This window comes from Dermacentor variabilis, chromosome 5, assembly GCF_050947875.1.
Source record: "Dermacentor variabilis isolate Ectoservices chromosome 5, ASM5094787v1, whole genome shotgun sequence".
Classification (NCBI taxonomy): domain Eukaryota; kingdom Metazoa; phylum Arthropoda; class Arachnida; order Ixodida; family Ixodidae; genus Dermacentor; species Dermacentor variabilis.
This window is the reverse complement of record NC_134572.1, coordinates 48790631-48809397: the sequence shown is the minus strand read 5'-3', so window position 1 is coordinate 48809397 and position 18767 is coordinate 48790631.

Here is an 18767-nt window from a genome sequence, read left to right as displayed (position 1 = left end):
GAGCAAGTGCTTTTGCTGGACACTGCTTGTCTTCCGTATGGGCAAGCACTCTCTCTCTTTCCCAAATCTCGGCCATTTCGTGTAATCCGCGACATTTGGTACGGTTCCAATAGCAACAAACGCACAATACAAGAATTACAATTGGCGCTCCATAACAACTTGGCACAAAAGCCGTCGAGCAATGTTTCAAAACTTGTATGGTTGCAAGCATGACCTAACGGTTCCACATCTAAAATATGTTCACTTTTGCTTGCGCTGTAGTTATCATACCGCTAAAGAGAGGTAAAGGTGATAATGGCGTATTAAAGGAAAACCCCGCCCCTCCAGCGTTGTATCATGCAGAGCTATATCATTATATTTCATAGTGAAAAATTAAGCATGCCAGACGTTGCTAGCAGCTGCTACCGGCTAGCTACGGGTATTATTAAGCATGTGCATCAACAGCGATATCTTTCTAAATTTGTTATTTTTGTATTTTGAATAGTGGAAACTAGATCGAGCAAAATAATTTACAGTAATTTCCCTAAGCATGGACCCTGGACCCTGAACACGAAAGAGTGATTACAAAGAGAGAGAGAGAGAGAGAGAGAGAGAGAGAGAGAGAGAGAGAGAGAAAATCTGGTAATGTTTGCAGTTGTACAAAGATGTGCATGTGTTAAGTAAACTAAATTTGAGTTGTATTCTTCATGAGGTTATTGTCAAAAGCAACCGTAATTTTTATAAACTGACAGAAGCAAGAATTTATGCGTGCATGAGAGTAAGGTCTAATCCTAAAGGAACAATTATCTATTAATAAAACGAGCAGAAGAGCCCAAATACAGATTCATTGAAGAAAGGAAATCGCTTGTGCGCCGTATTGTCTTTAAATCGCTCTTACTCACATTGGAGCACTTATATAAAGAAAAAATAAACAGCAAATATCACAGAAACGACGTAGGCAGAAGCAAATTAAGGGTGCTGAAAGCAACATCAGCAGAGCGGAGAGAGTGATAGAACTGTATGGAAAACGAGATAATACCAGAATTGAAGCAGTAAGGGAAAGGCCCTATGATAATCTAGAAGAAGGGTGCCCTGTTATAAGCTACTTCAGGTGATGTATAATTCGTATGTATCAGAGGTTGTGTGGTCGCTGGGAAAAACAAAAATTTAATAGAATAAATAAATAAGAAGGTGCCGGAAAGCAAGGACTTGTAAGAGTAAAAGAAAATTTATTGATGACGATTGTTCGTGCGCATCATGTGAAAATAGGGGAAGCCTGTGAGCATGATTGTTTGGAATATTGCAGTTGTGCTTCTGAATTAACTGTGGACGTAATCAGTTTGCCACAGAGCTTCAGTGTCAGGACCGCAGCGGAACCATGAGTGCATGAGCGGCGGAAACTAGTAAGAGACAGCTGCAATTCTGGTGGGATGGTGGTAGGCAAACGTTAAGGAAAGGTACGTTAGATTTCATACTAATTTATGCTCCCGTCTAATGTTCAGTTTCAACGGCCATTGGCGCAAGTAGTGATTGATCGTCCAAGAGCTGCAAAGAGTTATTGAGAAACTGGCATAGCATTTCGAAGAATCACGCCACGTATCGCGGTACGTGTGAAAAAGCACATTTGACCAGAATATTTACATAACGAAACTGGAAACTAACTTGAACGTGTACAATTAGAAACAACAAATATACCGTATTTACTCGATTCTAAGCACCCCCCTTTTTTCCGTGATCGCGATGCCCAAAGTGACGGGGGGTGCTTAGATTCGGAAAATCTGGAATGACCCCCTCCCCCCCCCCCCCCCTACCCCTTTTCGTTGTGACATCACGACGAGACGGGTGCGAGAAATAACATTTCATTTTGCAAACATCCAAAAGAAAAATCGGTGCAGACAGTGAGCCCACCGCTTGTGTCGGACGCTTAGTCACTATCACTGCCACTCACGAGTCCGCGCGGCTCTGCAGTCCGGCTGTGCGGCAAGATCGCGCCGCGGACGCCGTTCCACCTCGGGACACCGACGGCTCCGGCTCGATGAAAGCGAGCAAGCGCGCTTAGCGGTCTTGGCTACTCGCTCTTCCTACCAAATAGGGGGGTTCGCATGCAAACTTTTTTCCAAATTCTTTCGCGAAAGTAGAGGGGGTGCTTAGAATGGCGAAAATACGGTATGTTATTTAGGATTTATATCCGCAATTTACATTGACTGCATTAATCTTACGTAATCCTTATATACCACATGTTTGCCTGTGCGTGCGTGACACCGTGCTTGTCCATTTAGTTAGTAAGCGAACGTTTACAAGTTTATACGGCCGATAGAAACGCCATCCTTACTTCGTATAGCTGCGAAATAATTTGCCATCGCAATCGATGCTCGGCCTTTTGGACGAAACTGCGCCTTGTTTCGTACGTGAAGGCCGTTTGTTTACGAAATCAATATGTTTTCTCATGTTATCTATAACTTACCGTTCCTTGTAAAAGCAGGACACTGTGCGCTTGACCCTGCTGCTGATGGTGGGCGGGGTGAGTTGCTTGGTCTCTTCGTCATTCTCTCATAAACAAGAAAATGTCGTAAGGTTCCACACCCAGGCTTGTCTCCGCTACAGTAATTTATATCCTTGTTACACAGATATGTCCTTGAAGAAGTGCACTTCTCCGTACTTAGTGCCGCTTTGGGGGCGCGCTTATACAGCGGAAAATTTGGAATTGACGGCGACGTCGAACGGTAACTTCGTTGATACATTATGCGTTTCTGAGGTAATTTGAGGTAACGTTCTGCAGAATAACGCTGCACATAAATATAGTTAAGAAAACCGCACTTAGCATGCATTTTTAGCATAGAAAAAGAAGTTCTTCGCAGCCATGCTGAAATGATCAATCGTCACGCGGCCTGTACAGCATGGAATTCTGGGTAATCAGAGGAAAATGACGGTTTCAATTGAAGACGGCTGAGCCTCGCTTACAGCATGTGAAAAAAAAAAAGATTTTTAAAAATTTGTGCCGAGTGTGCGTTGAAAATTATATTTTATATATTTGGAACACTGCTACCGACAGCATATCTTGAACAGTTGGCTGTACTGATCGGTGCAAAATTTGTTGTCTTTAAGAGAATAAGTCTAATTATAGCGACCTTCAAATGTTTTGCATAAATATACCTCATTGGTCATGGCGCTTCGCAGCTGACCACGAAATAGCGGGTTCGATCCCTAGTACTGCGGAAGCATTCACACGGGTGTGGAATGCAAAAAAAAAAAAGAAGACACGTGTACTTTTCATTCCGTTGAGGTTAATGAACCAAGGGTGATCTAAATCAATCCGGAGTACCCTACTATGGCGTACCTCGTAATCAGAGCGTAATTTTGGCGCGTAAAGCCCCTGAATTGTTTCTTTAGTGAGAACTGGACGGTGTAATATTAAGGTAAACTTGTGTGTCTTTGTTATTCTATAAGTTGCTGCTTTCAGAGTTGCAGTCTACATTTCGCTGCGGAAGTGCGCAATTGTAAAAAAAATACCTTAATTCTTTTGTTTTAATTTCTTTAAGTTCTCTGATTAAGAACGTTTGACAGAGTGAATACAATAGCCAGGCACAAGAGCCAAGAGAAGTTCCTTATTAATGCGACAGCGTTAAGGGCCCCGTGTCGCAGAAAATCTGGTGTCGATATCGGCGGAGTTGTCCGTGAGCGATAAATGCCGTATATATTTAGGTACATGTATATGCCACTATATGATATGCGGTATATACGGGTTATATTGCCACGCAATTCTATCACTAAAATTGGTCATACTTCTTTTACATTCTTGACAAGATTATTCCTCGGAATATTGAGAATGATAGCCCACAAGCAAATGTTCCGAAACAAAACACCGACAGCGCATGCCTTTTATGTTAAATCTTCCCTGACTTAAATAATAAAAGTTCGAAACAGTAACAGAAACCGGAAAATGATGTAATTTTCTTGCCGCGGCCGCGCACTCCCCCCGCAATCGGGCCCACGCAAGAGGCCGCGTTTCAACCAGAAACCTCGCCTTCGCGCATAGCGTTCGCCACCAGCGTTTCCTGGTAAACAATACGGTTAGTTAAGCTGAAGTTGCCGGGAAGTGTGAGGAGCAGTCAGGGATCTTCGAATGCTATCGTGTTCCACTCTTAAAGGTGAAACTTAAGCGTCCTCGAAGTGTTTGCTTTCAAACAGAAAGTAATTTTCTTTAAACCTGTTCAGCAATTGCTCACCAAAGGTGTTTCTTCACTCCTCGGGCATTTGAACAGTTAGGGTAAGAAATAAACGTTTCGCTTAACATTCAGTGCTCAGATGTTCCGACCTCTCACCTCGGAGCTGGGCAGACAACGCCAACCACAGTTCACGGTCTACAGCCAGCTTTCAACAGGGGGGCAGTTGCTTGGGAACAATGCAACTTTAAACGAGTCTTTACGTGAACTCAAAAACACGCGCAAGCCTTACATGTATAAGAATACGCTGCATTTGCACATATGACTACGTAGAGGCAAGCAAAGCACATTAAGCAGCTGGCATGGACAGCAACGCATAGGTTTCGAGGACAAAACATTGAGAGTACGCGGCCAAGGAGACACGGCGTGAACCTACCTGAGTCGTGCTGGTACAGCTCATCGTCGGTTTTTTGGCTCAGGCCTGCCTTGTTTTGAGCGGCCGACGACAATGAGCTGTCTGAACCGATGACAAAGGGAGATGACATGAAGTGTGCAATACAGGCGGTGCTTCTGCGCAACTCTGCCTCGTAATGAGAGCCGAAGCGGCCGCAAGACACATCCGTACCGAAGCATGCTGCCTCGAATGTTACGCATATTAATTTTAATTTAAAGCATCACCATAGGCGTCCATATTTTGTACTTGTAGGCGGCCCTTGTCGACACAAGTCCAAAAAAAAAAAAAACGGAAAAGAACGAGAGAAAGAAAGGCTGCGGAGAGAGGATCTTGTAGAGAGAGGGTTTCACTACCTCTTTTTAATTTGCGGAATAAGCTGATCTACTACGCGCGTGACCGATGCCCGGGTGAACGTTAAATAGAATTTTCATTCACATACGTCAACCTAAAACATCGTTTTTCAAAAACAAGGTAATAGTGAGGTTTGTTATCTGCGTCGCTTTAGAACGTAAATAACTCTTCAAGAAGAGGGTACTTCTTCCTGGGACCGACATATCGCTCACCTAAATTCTATGATAAACAACAAAGAGGCGAGGAAAGCCAACTTATTTCGCGGATTTCCTGCCTCGAAAACGTTTGTAGTAGCTTGTGCGTGGCGGTACTCCGACCTCGATTGTGCAGCAATGCTGTTTCTGATGCTATTCCTTCTCGCGCTTTTCAAGGTTCGTCAGTGGCCAGAGCGATGCTCCGCCTGCGTTACCAGAGGTGTCAGCCGGCCGTGAACCGTGGATGATAAGAGTGGAATAAAGGCAGCTCTAGAAAATCGCGGCTTTCGTGCAAGAGAAAACAGCTTGTTGGCATTCAGGAAAGTAAACATTTATTCCGCTACATGCATATGGAAACAAAATTGCCTACTAAGTCGTATTACGCAGATCAATAACAATGAAAGATCAGTCTATGCAAGCTTTTGCCACAACAGTAGGATGCTATTGGTGCTGATATTCAAATTAGGTGCTTCCTTCGTCTTAGAAGGCCTTCTCCGCGTCGACTCTTGCAAGGCAATCAAACTACGAGACAGAACTTCAGAACGTCGTAACACACGAAAAGCGTCGCCTACGCTTTTGTGACATTGTGCACGCGTGTGTGACGTCTTGTTTTCGCTCTCAGTCATCGACCTTGATCTTTCGCAAAGGGGTTGTGGCGGCGAGGTGGGGGGGGGGGGGGAATGTTGAGCTCTCAGATGCCAGTCGCCGCGGGCCGTGCAACCCAACAATTGCGACTGCGAGATATATCGAAACGGGAGTGCAGCGGCAAGCTTGAAGAGCCTAGATACTATATCGTTCCACGTGTGTCAATATGTTGCGTTCGTTTCTGATAAGTGCTCCGGTGTCCGTGACTTCGGCGGCGGCGTAATGGCTGATCGCTAGTTCGTTAACTTGCGACGCCACTGATGGCAGCGCGCTACTGCTCAAGGACGTGCGAGTGCCTGCGGCAGTTTGGATGCGGGCTCATATTTCACCGAGGACAGATTTTGGTCGCGGAACTGAGTCGTGAAAAAAATGGAAATGCGCAGTTGTGTAACAGCACCGGACACCGACCTCATAAAAACATAACTTTGAAAGAAATAAAAATACGTTCCGGCTCTCCGGCGAGAGCCTATACTCCGTTCCATACATAGCAGTCAACGCTGTGGAAGCTAGAGAGACTTCTTGCAGTGGCTTCGTTCGCACTTAGAAATAGTTCGATGTTCTTTTACCGCATTTGTGCGTGAAAGTTGTTTATATTGACTCAGTATTTAATGAAACAAGTTTTAACCCCTAGAAACAAACACACTGTGGCATACTGCGCCTAATGCGTTGTTTTAGACTAGGTTTATTTTTGTAGTTCTTGTCGAGTTTTTTATTTGCAGTCCATCGCGAGGAACCTCACGTGCCTGCTCGCGCAAGCGAACGCTTTTGGCGCGCAGCGAAGCATCGACGGAACGCGCGGAGTGATAATGTTTCTTGACCGATCTTCTTGCGCAGCTTCCGCGGCCTTTATTGCTATGTATGTAACGGAGTATAGTTCACAATCTACGTCTCCTCTGTTTGTTTTTTAATGCCAGTGCAATCGCTCGCTCCCCAATGGTAGCCGTTGGTGCGACTTAGTTCAATGAGTTGCCGCGATGCGACGCTACCCAGATGGTACAGCTAATGCCCTTTTGGGTTCAGCTGTTTGCGTCACGTGTTTGCCCCGTCCCTGCGTCTGTCAGGTTATCACGCGCCTGCTAGTCTTCCTACGACTATCGCTGTGAGGCGCCACCCAGATGGTACTCTCCCCCACGACCGTAAGGCAGGCGCGAACGCTATAGCCGACGAGGGAGAGAAGGAGAGGACGAAAGGAGAGGGTGGTGAACGGCCGGATCGGCCGCATCTGGCTGGCATTGAAAAAGTAGAGGAGGCGCTGTCACGTTGGTGATAACAGCAGTTTATAGTTGTCAATACGAGCCACAAAAAAAAAAGAAAAAAAAAAGAAAGCACGACAGACACTGGCTACCGTTCAGAATCACGTCCCAACTTCTTTCGAAATTGTTTGTTTTGAGCAGTTGTACTACTAACATAAGTTGGTTGTAAATAAACCATGTACTTTAAAACACTGTCCACATATGACTTGGCAGTTTGAAACCTTGGCCGCACATAACGCTTTCATGCATTTGCTAAATATATTTTTTACAAAGACTGTGATAGAACCAATCGCGTTTAGCTTCACATGCTTATTTATCATAAGGTTCTCGCAGTTTTCACTCATTTTTACCTGGGTGACACCTATAGTTATTTCAAGGCAGCGGGCAAAGCTCTGCGCCGTTCGCAAAACTCTGATAACACTTCGCAAAATATGCATAAGAAATTTTGTTTCACTCTCCTTTGGGGCCTTGGCACTAGGTTTTAGACACGTAGGTGTGTTTAACGCTATGCGTGTTTTCAGACATGTCACAAAACGTATACCAAGTTAATTCCTACTTTATCTATCAAAGTTTTTCTAAACTTCTTCCACTCTAGATTGTTCAATGAATGTGATTTTATTTGTTTCAAATGTAATCGTCCATTCACCGGTTCTCAGGTCTCATTACTAGCTACTTTTTTTGCTTGCGGTTTTACCTTTGCAGGTTCGTTTCCCTGAAGTATTTATCGGTGCGTACAAATTACCAGATCCTCAGCCCCTTCTCCTTTGTAGGTATACGTAGCATATTTTGAATTCACATCATCAATAAAAGAATCGTCATTACGGCAAAGCAGGTCAACAGTCGAGCAGCGGTATGAAAGCGAACGCATAAAGCACTGAAATGGAACAGATATCACAGAAAGTGGCGCGTGTGGTTAAAAGGAAGCTTTCCTTTCTAGTGTTAACTATTGCAGGGATGCTGAAGTATATGCAAAAATACGACAATAATATGCCAGTGCCTTCATCACGGAATTTAATTGTTACCAAAGAATTACACTTGAATATCGAGGACGGGTCCAAGAAGTCGAAGGCATTAAAACAGTTTCAAGTCGAATAGTAACTTCAATTTGAGTAAGCCTCTGAGTGCATATGGTTGCCTTTCCTGTCGTTAGTGAAACGCTCGACAGCAAAGATAGGCGGTATCGCGCGAGCTGCAGAGAGATAGAGAATAATATATTTGAATGATGACACTAGGCCTATTTGAGGAAGAGAGCACGGGTAAGGGAGCCAAGTGTATGGAGCTACGCGCGTTCTTGTCGGTTAGTGATCAATTGCCTTATTTCTCCATTATTAAATTATAAAATCTGAATACCAAAGAAGATGAATTAGTAATAATAGTAGTAGAGCTCAAAATTTCATCAAACCTCAACTTTAACCCTTTCGTTTCCCTTAAGTTTTAACATTTCTAATTTTTATTTCTTGCCATTCATGCAAGGCTGACTACTTCATTACTGATTCATTTATTCGTATGATGTTTTTTTTTTCATATACTCATTCGCCTTTTATTTTCTTCATCATAATGGTACCCAGTTCTTGGCCATATTGCGGCATCAGATGATCCAACAAACGCGCCGTTATACTGTTACCGTTGGTCCTCTCTAATGAGACTTTTGCGCACGGCACGCGATGGCACGCATTTACTCCTTGTTGGATGAACAGTTTATCCGGTGGTCTAACGGCTGCAGGTAGTCTAACTTCCCGCTGATTTAGGCTTAGAGTTTATGCCCCCACAGTGGGTTTGTGCCATTCTTGAGGGAATTGCCATCATCATCATCATAATTAATAATGTTTTCTTGCTTTTTTTTTGCTCATACCACCTTGCTCTGAGCACTTGACTGCACTGACTACCGAAAATGGACCAGGGCGGTGAGTGCACGTCTTTAATATAATTTTTCCACGCGTGTTAGGCATGCGTTTAGCCGCCCTTTGTAACCCGAGATGATTTATTTTCTTTGCGCAAGATGCCGCTTCTGATGAGAACACAGCCAACAGCCGTGCCGACCCACCGAGGAGCAGTTAGGCCTCTTATGCAGTCTGACATTTCTTGAGACAAGCCTGCCGCGTAGTTGCGAACTTGGTGTTACGTTAGTTAGTGTGCAATACAATGCGTCGTGACGACAAGGGCGCCAGGTATAAGCACTTGTTCTGACTAAACTGTTCACCTTTAGGCGCTCAAATCGGGCATAGGTATGACGCTTCACAGTGTCTGCTGTCTCAGACCACGCACAGGCGTAGCAAATATGCCTCAATCAAGAAAAAGGCGGGAGTACACTTCACCTGTCGTGATTACAGGCGTGAGCATGTTGATTTTTGCACGCGGGAGAACGGTCGGCCCCTCCGACGTCCTGAGTCTGAAACGAGAGTTCGGCTTAGGACTAGTGAGTTAGGCATACGTTTAGCCGCCGTTTGTAACCCGAGATGATTTCTTTTCAAAGCCGTGCATCCTAAATTTCGAGTATTTGGTCATTTCAGCTTACTACCCTTCTGGGACGTCGACGTCTGGCGGTAAGACCTAATTTATTTCGTCCTGAGCCGCGATTTCAAGGCCACAAGTCTGGCAACAGAATTCAGCGTGACGGCCGAATGCATTTTTTTGCTGTTCCTGGCTGCCCCGATTGCTGCTTACGTGTCTTTTTACCTAACAGCGCCACCATCGCATTGTTCGCTACCAAAGTGCTGCTGTTGTCTCTCATGTCATCATGCCTTTACCAAATTCTGTGAACACCTTCATTGGGCATGTGCGTGTTTGTAGGTGTATGTATTGTTCGTGTGTGTGTAGTCACTCTATAAAGCATAATTATCACGCAGTATCTAGTGTACCATGCCAGGCGATCAGCCGAGCTAACATCAACAGCTTCGCAATAAAGTCAGCCTCTTTCGCTTGAGCTATAGCATATTGCAGCTCCCAGTTGTCATTCCCATTCTTCAAATCACGAGACTATCAATTTGATTCTACTATAGTGGCAAGCCCTGGTACCAAGGTGTATGTTCTGTTAAATTTAGAACTCTTCTTTGTTTCAGTTCAAGGCCCTTCACAGACGTCCGCTTCTGCCGGTAAGGTTAACTGCTTTTTGCCAACCATTTGGTCTGTCTGCCGACGTCACGCACCATTCCGACGCACATCACTTCAAGGCTGCTCTCGAATCACTGTTTTGTTAAGCTAAGCCCATCCCCCATGTAATACCCCATCTCTGGGGCCTTTGAGGTATAATAAATAAATAAATAAATAAATAAATAAATAAATAAATAAATGAATAAATAAATAAATAAATAAATTAGCGGGATGTCAAGGCTTAAAACCTGTTGAGAAACGCATGATAGACATCACAATCCAACGTACTGCAGCTACAGCGTTGTTCCCATATTTCAAACAATGAGCACTGATTGGATTCTTCAACAGGACACACGTTTTAGTATGAAATCGGCTCTTTACTCTAATTGCCAGGCACTCCTTCGTTTCAAGCGCAAGACCCGTCGCAAACGTCTGCTTCTACCGGTAAGATTTATTGATGTTTGCCAACTTACAGGGATAGTAAAGGAAAATATTAGGTCGAGCTAGATCGACAAAGTAACTGTCTAAAAGTCTACAATTGCTTTCTGTGTGCCAGTGAATCCCTTTGTTGCGTAGAAAATTGTCGCCGAAGGTCCCGCTGCCGCTCTTAAACTTGAACCACGCGCGCCAAAGCGGAAGGGTTGACCGAATCGCCCACGCCACTTCCTTCTATGCAGCTCTCTTTGAATCAGCCAGTGCTGTCACCACGTGGGAGGTACCAGAGTCCACAACAAGTGGCGCCACTCTGGTTTTCACATTTTCAATCTTCGTCATTTTCTTGTTTACAAACGCTCTGTCTTCGTTACAAATCGTTATTTCAGATGCCTAATCTTTCAATCTAGCTCGGCCTAATATTTTCCTTTAATGGCCCTTTTAAACCGCTCTTACAGGGCTCGAACTTTGTAAAGGATATGCACTGTAGACACCACAATATAGTACAATCACCCTGCTGGCCATTTTGATCGTTTTGTACGGGGGATTGTATGCTCACAGTGAACCGTCTGACTATTTGTTATTGTTGAAGTACGCGACCGGGAGTGGCAGAATTCCTGCGAGCGCGTCTATTCCCCGTGCAAGCGTCTGGTCGACTCTGAGCGGTTCGCGTAACCAGAAACTATGTGTATTTTGCCCGCGCCCGGCAGTGGCACACCGCGGCTGCATCATGTTGGCAGACGCCGGTGGCGAAACCTAAACTTACTTCAAACCAAATATTTCCCCTATTTGCAGGATTCTAACGCGCAATTTCATTTTTTTATTAAAAGGTGCGTTCAAATTTGCATGTGCGTTACAATCGTAACTAATTCTACTCAAAATAAGAAAAAATTAAGCCCATTCTTACCAAAAGAAGAAAGCTCAATGCAAGGTAGCTAGCCACATTGCCATCGAAAGGGCCGTCTGAAGGAAGCGGCGCTCAGAGACATCGCAAGGTGGATCCATGGCACGTGGAATGCCTCCCCCCCCCCCCCCCCGCCCCCCGCATATGATGGTTGCGCGAACCTCCTGAAATATTTTTAATGCATTAAATGGAACTAAGGATGACCTTCTGTGGTCTGTAGACAGCGAAAACAAAGTGTCGTCGCACGATAACCGCTCGCCGCTAAGATTCAGCTGTGTGCATGTCTGTGTGCCTTTGTATGTTCCATAATATCCTTTCAACACGGTACGCGTCGACTCAGGTTATGTTGCTTGTGCGGTGTAGAATCGATGGTAAGTTATTATTTTTTTTTATATTTGGGCGGTAATGGAATTCCACGTTACAACCAGTGGCGCGGTAGAGTCGTGCAAATACGGTAGTACACGCCCTCTTACCTTGCGTACTCTCTGTGCGCTGTTTAAGGCTTCCTTTAACTAACAAATACGCGCCCATTCGTTTCTTCAATAATCTGGCCGACCTGTCTTTAAATAATAAGTTAGTTGACAAAACGATCTTCCATCTAATTTCTCAATTTTCTTTTATTACAGGCACAGGCTACGACGCTTCTCAGATGTACGCCTCCGGCGGTAAGGCCTTATCTCTCCTCTCTCATCACTAGGTTCTAAGTGTCTCTAGTCTGAAAGAAAATCAATATTACATGAACTAATGCAGTATCTCCGTTCCGCCCTTACATCGCTTCCTGGTGAAGCACCAGTTTTCCTCGTGTACTTGCAGCGCCCAACCTACTCGCAATTAAACTTATTTTCAAATAGCGATGAGTAGGTCTTCAAAAAAAAAAAAAAAGAACTGGTCAGCTTTAATTTACCAAGAACTCGCGCAGTAAGTAGCCTCTTCAAGTTGTGTCCTCCAACCAAATACTGAATGTTTGTTGATTTCAGAGCTCGACCCAACGGGGATGTCTCTTTCTTCGTGTAAGGCCCAACTCATCACGTTGCTTCGCAGTTTTATCATATCATCCAATTTTACGGCCTCAAATCCCAAGAGAATGTGAGGTGTGGACGTCTCAATGGGATCTTTGCATTCCCTGCTTATGCCTATGACTACATGCCTGTTTACCCGACGCAGCCAATGTGTCTAGTTTGTGGCTTTTCTTTCTTTAAATGCGTGAAGGAGCCGTTTACTTCAAGAGAAAACAAGCCGTGCTTCCCAAGAGCAAAGACAGGAGTTTTTAGTCAATGTCTACCACGTACATTTCCTGCGTTATTTCGTTTCAGCCTACGACCCTTCCTTCATGTACGCCTCCGGTGGTAAGATCGGATTTTTTTGACAGCTGTAAATTTAGGAATAAAAATAAATAAATAAATAGCATAGTTGTGTTGCTGCATGTCCCACTTATTTAAATATCCTACAGGTAACGCGCCCGTTTAGGTCAATAACGGTTCACCTGATGTCGTAGCATGTTGTCGAATGGCAAATAAATGTCCATTTCCTTCTTCAAGAGATAAATGAGAAAAAGAAACGAAATAAACAGATTTACAACAAACAAGAGGACACGCTTTTTGGTCCTGGAGTGGATTTTTTATAACATTGCTGGAGTACCAAATACAGGATATACTTAAATAAATTAAATATTTATTAAGCTAATTAGCCCCAAACATTGATCATGCTGTGGACTACAACGCAGCTGTTTTTTTTTTTTTCACAGAGTACTAATCCTACACAAGCCACACTTTTCGTCAATATTTCTCACACTTTCATGGAACACCAAGCAGGCTGAACCAGTTCAGAGCCTACATTCGCAAACACCTTTTTACGCTTTAAAACATTTCGTGAGAACAAATAGAAGCCAGTCGTCATGGCGGACATACTATCGAGGGCATCCCGTCAACGGCAAACAGCACTTATAAGCGGTAAGTTTTGTCAACAAGGCCCCAGAAGTTATCAGAACAGAATAGAAGAAATGAAATGCGCTTAAACATTTTTTCTGTACACACTGTGTGCAGGATTTTGCAGCTAAAAGGACAAATCTACAAGAAGCCAGAACAGTCTGCAAGAAGTCTCTGCAGAGAATATACTTAGACGTAGAAAATCCAGACAGTCAATAAACTGTAAATTAAATTCCGATAACAGCTGTTTATCCCTAGGGAAGGCTCCATAAAATGAATTTTAATTATTAGTATATTAATTGCTGCGTCCTGGTTCGAGAAAGGTAATGTCTGTTTTACGTCACAAAATATTTCCCAGTAACGATTGGATGTATTCATAGGCAAGCAAAAATAAAGGGCCAAATTGATGCCCGAGTATGTAGTGCAACGTGAACGCCTATCTAACTGCTGCTTTTTTAGAGGCGGCTGTTATGGGGATCATGTGCATGTCTGCCTATTATTTCATGTAATGTGCGATACCAAGATTTCTGACTCACATATTCAATAGTCGAGTGAATTGGATGTTATAGCAAAAGCCGTCGTAGTGAAGAGCTCGGAAATATATAACAAATTGGGGACGTTCTATATTTTTTTCGCACATACTCTTGTTGCATCGATTTTAAATTATATTTACTTTCTTCAGACAGCTGGCGATCTACAAGCACTTCAAGACTTCGTAAGTTATGCATACGAACGTTTTAATGACCTTTCAGCAATGTGCCACGGTGAAGTTTCGTGGAACCTCAAGAATAAAGCTGTTCATTGGTTAGAGGAAGAGGTATGCTGTTGCCGCCGCTTCAGCCAGATACGTTAAAGACTTGTGCTAGTTCGTTAATTACGCAACTTTCTGCAAACTCAGATCAGTGAGTGATCTTTCTTCAAGACCTCGCTCCGAAATTGAGAATTTATTGTACATTGCGTTTGTGCATGCCTTTTGTGTTCCGCCAAGCTTTTTTTATGTGCTTACTTCAGGTAGGCGGCGCTCTCGGAGGTCTCGGAGCAAGAGCCGTAAGTATAGTGTTACCGAAATGAACCTCGAAACAATGACCCAACAGCAAACATTACTTAATTTTCGCAAGATGCCGAAGGCAGCGCTCATTTGGCCACAGTAGACATCACACGTCAACAACAGTTTCATCTTATCTACATGGTTCGTGATTACCGTAGCGTTCAACACGACAGATCAATGTGGTCGCGTCGCCTTGTTCGTACCCTGTTTGTAAATATAGGCTGAACGGTACATTATACGATTACTCCTTCTTTGGCGTGCATCAACATTCTTGTTTACAGTTTGCTTCTCTGGAGAATAGTTAGCGTTCCCGAATGAAGCATTGCGTGGTCTCTCATATCCGAATTGGCCCCTTTTTTATATGATGCATCAGTCGCCTATGGGTTGTGTTGATGCTCACATTTCAGTAATACGCGTGGAATGACGTTGCAGACAAGCATGAGTTACATACACAACTGCCACACCGCGTTCTGTGTAGTAATAAATGTTCACGCCGACATAAAAGATCCCTTAAGAAGGCTAAAACTGTGTTTTTAGCTGGATGCTTATGGCAGTTATTCAGACAGTGAACAGCGCGATTAGAGAATACGTTGCCATAATGTGGCGCATATTCTTGAAGTCAGAAGCCCCTTCTTTGTTTTAATGTGGTGTATTTCAAGTTTTTCGAGGGTTTGAGCATCTATATTTTTCTAACGCTAAGTTAATCATTCCTGAAATGAACCAAAACTGAGGCGTGTAATGCGAGAGCGCTTCCACTGTCTTTTGCGCCGGTTGAGTGTGCGCACTCAGAGCAACCAACGCCGGGATACGTTGGTGTGACGCCATCGATTTCAGAATACTTTTGCGTGTTCGCGATAACTTTCTGCAAATAAAGTTCTCAAATTCGCTAGGCTGAGTGTTTGATCCCTTTGCAATGGAGTGTAAGCATTGTCTATTGATAAACTGTTAACTGGTCCCGATGAGATGCTGTAGAAATCTATGACGTCACGAGTAGCTGCTGGTGCGGAAATTTCAGAGTCGCCACCTGTCGCTCGTATGTGCGTCTTTTCTGGCTTACCAAATAACCGCGCAAGGTCAACTTGACATTTTATCTAGCTTTAACAATGCAGCTTCCCGAATTATCTCCCTTTAGCGTCTCTTTATAGGCACCTTCGTTAAAGCGACACTAAATGTTAATGTTACGTCAACGTGGATTGTTGAAATACAATCCCAGAAACCTCGAAACGCTTGTTTCGTGCGAAGAAGAGACTTATTTTAAGAGAAAATGCTTTCTGAAGCGTCCGCGTACCTCTAGCGCTGTTCAAATCGCCCGCCCTCCGATCGAGGAGTGGTGACGTCCTGGTCTTATAGTGACGTTGCGCCGTCGGTGAGTAAAGTGGTGCCCGCAGACGGCGCTACGGCTTTTCTGCGCAAAAGGCAAACGCACGGCCAGAAACAGAGCCAAGACAGAGCCGACAGCAGCGCGAAAGCGGAACTATGGTGGCTAGCGGAAGGGAAAGCGCGCGACGATAAGCTGGTTCTTTATTTTATGACGCCAACTTTGACGCTCGTTGCAATGGACGACCCTGACAACGACACACTGGCTCGCGATGCTGGGCTCGACTTCAGCGATTTAAGCACTGATGAACGTGTCCTGCTGCTGAGGGCTCGCGCTGCCGGCGTCGTTGCGTACTACTACGACGGCAACTGTATGTCATGGCTGTACATATTCGCACATTTGTAGCTTTTCCTTCGTGAAAACGAAATGCCGCACTCACAGCCCCGCCTTCGACCTATAGTTGTTCTTGCGCTTCGGAGAATGCAGGCAAGACCGACGGAACAGCGCTACGGGAAAGCATTGCTTTGAAAGGCACTCCACACGACTTATTCAAGTCGGCGTTGAACTCGTAATCCTCTGGACAAAAGTGCAGCGAGCACACTATGCGATTTTTCGGCTCTTTGCCCACGCGCTGTGGCAGAGGTACGGCACTTAACCACAACCACTTCGAACGGAGAGGTTCACTCGTTGACACACAGTGATAAGTAACGTTGGCTTCGCCGCTGCAACTGCCCTTGGCCAAGTTCTGCGGACCGTTCGGGCATCCCACTACATCACATGGACGTGGCATACTCGCTGCTTGTTCCAAATGCAAGTTTAGTGAACCAGCAGAACCAGCGCAGCACGACGCGATAACGAAATAACTGAAACTCCAAAGCGCGCGCGGCGCAGACTCGAGCGCGCAGAGTAGAGCGAAAACGAAACCTTTCGACCACCCATACTACTGAAGGGTAGCGTCAAAATGTTATTTTTTCTTAGAATAGAACAGAAGTAGACAAGTACCATTTCCTTCCGTCTTATAACCTAATGAAATGATCTTTTTATACGATTAGTTTAGTACTAGTGACATAACTTATGATGACGAGCGCCTTCGTCATCGGGCTAGTACCGGAATGTCGCTGAGGGGAGGGGGGGTCTCAAATCGTGTCATGCAATTTTCTTCAATTTCTCGGTTACTAAAGCTCTGTTCGCGATTATATTGACGTCTTAGACGTTCTAGAGCATTGCTCTATCACTTCAACTTGACTTTATAGTAACCTTTAGTGTCCCTTTAAAGGACCTGTTCATATCTAATGTATTTCGCGCCTTGCAGCCCTCATGGATCAAACGCCGAGGAACGTGACCTATAGGATTGCAATTTGAACTTATGGATGTGCCATCACGGAATACCAGAGTAGCGAAAAATTCTGAGCGCGTCATAGCACCATTATTTCTTCACTTTATTCAGGTCAGTCAGTGGGGTGCACATTTGCACCGGAATATGCAGGTGGGAGTTCCAGGGCGTAGATGTGTATGGGGACTTCCTGTCCGTAACAGAGGGGGAGGTACATTTAAAAAGCAGCAAATAAAGAATATTAACTTTGACCAGAGACTATCATTGGAAGCGTATTGTATATTGTTACAGTAACGAACAGTAACAAAAACGGCAAACTAATGAAGAAATATGCCTGTGATTAGGCAACGCATGAAAATACACAAAATAAGGGCAACACTCAGAACCGCGAATATGGCAAGGACAAGCAGAATATAATGTACCATAGATCGGCAGCTAGCTAACAGAAAAGAATATGCAAGGAAAACAACGGCGGGTGTTTGCTTCTTCTTTTAGCGCCTAAGTTTGGTTTGCACTGCTAGAGTATTCAAATACATAGAGGAGGACTGTGCTTAATCGAAACCGATAAACCCAGAAATCGACGCTTGTTCACTTGAATTTCACTGTAGTTACTGCTGCGAGTAGTTGCTTGCGCAAAGCTGTGGTTGTTAGGACTCGCGCGCTCCGGTTGATGAGAGAGTGCGTAACACTGACGTTTTTCCTCTCGTTTTCTTCAGGCAGCTGGAAAATGTAAGTTCATCAAAATACAACGTCGCCTATCTCATCCCGCCATCAGATTGCGAGCGCAGAGTTGTGTAAAAGTTAGAAGCGCGACTAAAGCGTTTCTTTCCGAGTAGAAGACCTTGCTGACAGCGCCACGATAGCATGTCGCGCAGTTATTTTTTCAACGCATTTACTTTTAGTCGGTCATCTCAGTTTACTAGTTTTTTTTTTATCGCTACCTAATGTAGAACGGTGCGCCTGCTCATTCTTGAAGGAACTTTCATTACTGTCTTACCTCCTCCTTAACTTCGAAATCGCGGACATGACATGGTACACAAGAAAAGAACGACGTAAAAAGGCGCTTTCTTTTGCAGCGCCGGGTTCCGCTTTCCGGTTGATTCAGAAGAACTGGGATCTAATTTCAATTTTGCGAACAAAAAAATGCAGTACGTGACATACTGCAATATAAAACAAAATATGCATGTTGTGTTAAAAATGTGTCGGCAGAGAGAAAAAAAGTGTGCGCTAAGAAAGAAAATATTCTCGAGCATAAAAGATAGCATATGATCGCGACCTGTAAAGTGAATTGCTTCGCGGGACTACGTGCCCGGCTTTGTATCTGATAGCATGACAGAGCGTTACTGACATCCGAAAATATAAGCAAGAGAGAAACAAAAAGTTGTTATGAAAATGAGCGAGTCTGATTGCTGGCGTGTGCTGTGTAGAACATTTATAACTGAATTTCTTATTATTAAGTGCGAGATATTGGTCTCTGAGACCGATATCAATAAGCAGGGGGGGGGGGGCATCTTCAAATTTCAAATCACGTGGTGCTCCATGTTTATTCCTCTACAGTGCCTCTTCGCTGCATTGCAATATGCTATGCAATGAAGATGTGGTATTACGAAACATTCGGCACTCAAAGCCAACTTTTAGTCACTTAACACCGAAAACGCCTCTTTCTCATTTTGGTAAA